Raw genomic sequence first — 4,136 nt, 5'->3', positions numbered from 1 at the left:
TATAAAGAAAAATTTAAAAATGTTAAAATAGTAGAAAATTGATGGGAAAAAGAATATACAACACAACTTTAATATACTATTCAGACATCCCAGTCCTCAGCAAAGTACTTGATTTCACGTATGTTGGGGATATTATATGGTATTGATTTAACATTTGAGCAAACATTTTAAATAATTGCCATGTTTTATATGACAGTGGAATGCATTTCAATTCTTATTACACATATACAGCACAATTTTTCATATCTCTGGTTGTATACAAAGTATGTTCACACTAATTCATGTCTTCATACCTGTACTTTAGATAATAATGATCATCACGATCCACCATCTTTTCTAACCCTATGCTCCCTCCCTTCCCCTCCAACTCCTCTGCCTTATCTAGTGTTCATTTATTCCTCCCATGCTCCCTGTCCCTATCCCATTATGAATCAGCCTCCTTATATCAAAGAAAACATTCAGCATTTGGTTATTTAGGATTGGCTAACTTCACTTAGCATTATCTTCTCTAACTCCATCCATGTACCTGCAAATGCCGTGATGTTATTCTCTTTTATTACTGAGTAATATTCCATTGTGTATATATGTCACATTCGTTTTATCTATTCATCTATTAACTGGCATTTAGGTTGGTTCCACCATTTAGTTATTGTGAATTGTGTAATATTAACATTAATGTGGCTGTGACCCTGTAGTATGCTGTTTTTAAGTTCTTTAGGTATAGACTGAGAAGAGGGATAGCTGGACAAAATGGTGGTTCCATTCCCAATTTTCCAAGAAATCTCCAAACTGCTTTCCATATTGGCTGCACCAGTTTGCAGTCCCACCAGCAGTGTATAAGTAAGTGTACCTTTCCCCCCACATCTTCACCAACACTTATTGTTGTTTGGCTTAACTGCCATCTTAAGAGATAAGTTTCGATTTCCTGTACTTCCTCTTATCCAAACTCCCCCCACCCTCATTAGTGACCTATCACATGGTACCATAACCCTAAGCCAATCCTAGAAGGACATGACCTGTTAGAATCTGTAAACAAGTCTGGATGGCGCCTGGCATTTTGCCAGAGGGAGTAGTTTGTGAAGTCACGCCAGCAAGCCATTAAGTGTGGAGATTCCTTATTGGTTGACTGCTGTATCAAGTTTATGTTAATTAGATAAGCTGTGTGGAATGTATAAATACCGCTCCTGTCCTACAATAAACGGCTCCTACTCCTGCTGCATCAATCTACACAAGTTGTCCGTCACCCCCCGGTTATTTTGCTGCAGCCGTACTCCAGCAATGACCCCTTTCTTTGCTCTAGAATGTCCCAGGGCACCATCAACCTAAGCCAATCCATGCTATTCCCCACCCGTCTTGCTCTGATGCAAGCACCCCTGAGCCTATACCACAACTACAACTCCAAACCCCTACCCTATAAAAGCTGAACACCCAAACATCTCAGGGGGCGCCTCTCTCCTATAGAGAGGTGGTCTTTATTTGTCAGCTCAAGCTCTGTGGCATGCATCGTGTGACTGTCGGCTGACTTCAGAACCTGTGTGAAGTTCCTGGGTGCAGGTAGGCTACTGCATGTAGGGGACTATCTGCACTGCTGCAGAGTCCCAAGATGGCGGTGACCCAGGGAGCCCCACGTTGGTAGATGGGGGTCCACATGGGAGTGGCAACCAGAGTTCCTGTCTGTGTGTGGGAAGCTGCCGGGTGATCTGCATGGAAGTGGCATCTATGATTTCTGCTTGGTTGGATGGCCAAAAGTTTTGCGTGGGTGCTGTTGTCTGTGGTCCTGCTTGGGTACCTGGTAGTCCTGCATGGCCAAGTAGTTGGGAGACCTACTCTAACACTGAGTCCTGGAGCCCTGGATGGGCATTGTGGCTGTGATTCCTGTGTGGGAGTAGGAATATTGCTTCCAGAGGAGCAGTATTCTCACTACTTGAGTCCCAGGTCACAGAGCGACACAGAGTGCTGCCTCCCTCTGGACTGCCGTCTTGGATCCATTATTTTGTACTTTTTTTCAGGTGGCTTTTGGATTTTTTTTCTTTCAGTTTTGCTTTCCAATGAATGAAATATATATTTTATTTTATTTATTATGATTTGTTATACATGATGGCAGAATGAAATTCATTTCATATTACACATATAGAGCACAATTTTTCAAGAGACTGGTTGTACACAAAGTATTTTCACACCATTCGTGTCTTATACATGCACTTAGGGTAATGACGTCTAACTCATTCCACCTTCATTCCTACGCCCTTGCCCCTTTCTTTCCCTTCTCTCCCCTTTGCCTTATCTAAAATTCCTCTGTTCCTCCCATGCTCCCCCTCCACCAATCACCATTATACGTCTGCATCCTCATATCAAAGAAAACATTCAACCTTTGGTTTTGGGGGATTGGCTTGCTTCACTTAGCATTGTATTCTCCAAGTTCATTCATTTACCTGCAAATGAGTAATGTTCCATTGTGTATAAATACCAAAGTTTCCCTGTCCATTCATCTATTGATGTGGGGAAAAAGGTACATTCATACATTGCTGGTGGGACTGCAAATTGGTGCAGCCAATCTGGAAAGCAGTATGGAGATTCCTTGGAAAGATGGGAATGGAACCACCATTTGACCCAGCTATCTCACTCCTTGGCTTATACCCAAAGGACTTAAAAACAGCATACTACAGGGACACAGGCATATCGATGAATAAAATATATTAATGTCAGATAGAAATCAGAGCTTAGAAGGAAGTGAAATGGACAAGGTGATGAGGAACTGCTGGAGGTAGAAAGGGTAGTGACATCAGTCATGGTTGTCATGGTCAGGGCCTCCTGCTGGAAAAGATGTTTGTGCTGACTCTGAGAGTTGAGGCATTAGCAGTAAACATAGCAGAGTTTTCTATGGCAGTTGTAACAAATTATGACAAACTTAGTGGTTTAAAACAGTCCAAATTTATCATCTTGCCATTCTCAAAGTTCCAAATCCCACAAAAGTCTCACAGGACAAAAAATCAAGGTATCAGCTGAGCTGTGTTCCTTCTTCTAGGAGAGAATCTGATTGCTTGTCTTTCCCAACTTCGAGAAATTGCATTTCCTGGCTCATGGTTTCTTACTCTATCTTCAAACTGGCAATGATTGCTGGAGTCTTTCTCATGTCACATCACTCTGACACAGATTCTTTCACCTCTCTTTTCCACATTATAATGAACTTGTGATTACTTTGGTACTGCCCAGATAATCCAGAATATTCTTTTTATCTTAAGGTCATCTGATTAGCAACCTTAATTCCACAGGCAATCTTAATACTGATTACCACATAATATAATCTACTCAACAGAGTCTAGTGATTAGGAGGTAGACACCTTTGGGAGGTCACTCTTCTGCCTACCATACACCAAGGAGCACATTTCAGGCAGTGGGAAGGTAATTTGCAAAGGTCTCAATTTCTAAACAAGATGAGTATGTTGGAGAAAGAGAAGGAAGGCCAGTGAGACCAGACACGGTGCTGACATTAGTTTGGAGGGAATGGCAGAGCTCAGATTATAGAGACATTTTGGAATCTATACTGATCCATGGTAAAAAAATTAGATTATGTCTTAATTGTGGGAAGATACCAGTAGAGGTTTTAGACAAGGCAGTGGCATGATCTGATATATATGTTTGCAAGATGACCTTGATAGCTCTATGAAGAACAGCTACAGAGAGGCAAAGGTAAAATTAGACCATTACTGTAGCTTCTCAAAATCTAGCTCAGGGGTTTCCAACCAGGAGTGATCCTACTTCCACAGAAACACCTGGGAATTTCTGAAGACATTTTTATTTGTCATGATTTTGGGTGAGGGTGCAACTGGTAACTAGTGGGTGGATACCAAAGATGTTGCTACATGTCTTATAATGCACAGGATGGCCCCACAACAAAAATGATCCAGTCCAATAATGCTGAGGTTGAGAAACTGGGCAGGATATGCTGCTGCCTCAGACTAGAATGAAGGTGAAGGTGTTGAGAAGAAGTGACCAGAATCAAGATTCAGGAAAATATGGACACTAATCCATGACTAGGCTTCAGCTTTCAGTGCTTTATTTCTGAAAGGACTATGGTATTTTCTTTTGTTTTGCTCCCTCCTCCTCCTCCTCCTCCTCCTCCTCCTCCTCCTCCT

This window comes from Marmota marmota, unplaced genomic scaffold (genome assembly GCF_001458135.2).
Source record: "Marmota marmota marmota unplaced genomic scaffold, marMar, whole genome shotgun sequence".
NCBI classification, from domain to species: domain Eukaryota; kingdom Metazoa; phylum Chordata; class Mammalia; order Rodentia; family Sciuridae; genus Marmota; species Marmota marmota.
This window is presented reverse-complemented; position numbering follows the sequence as displayed.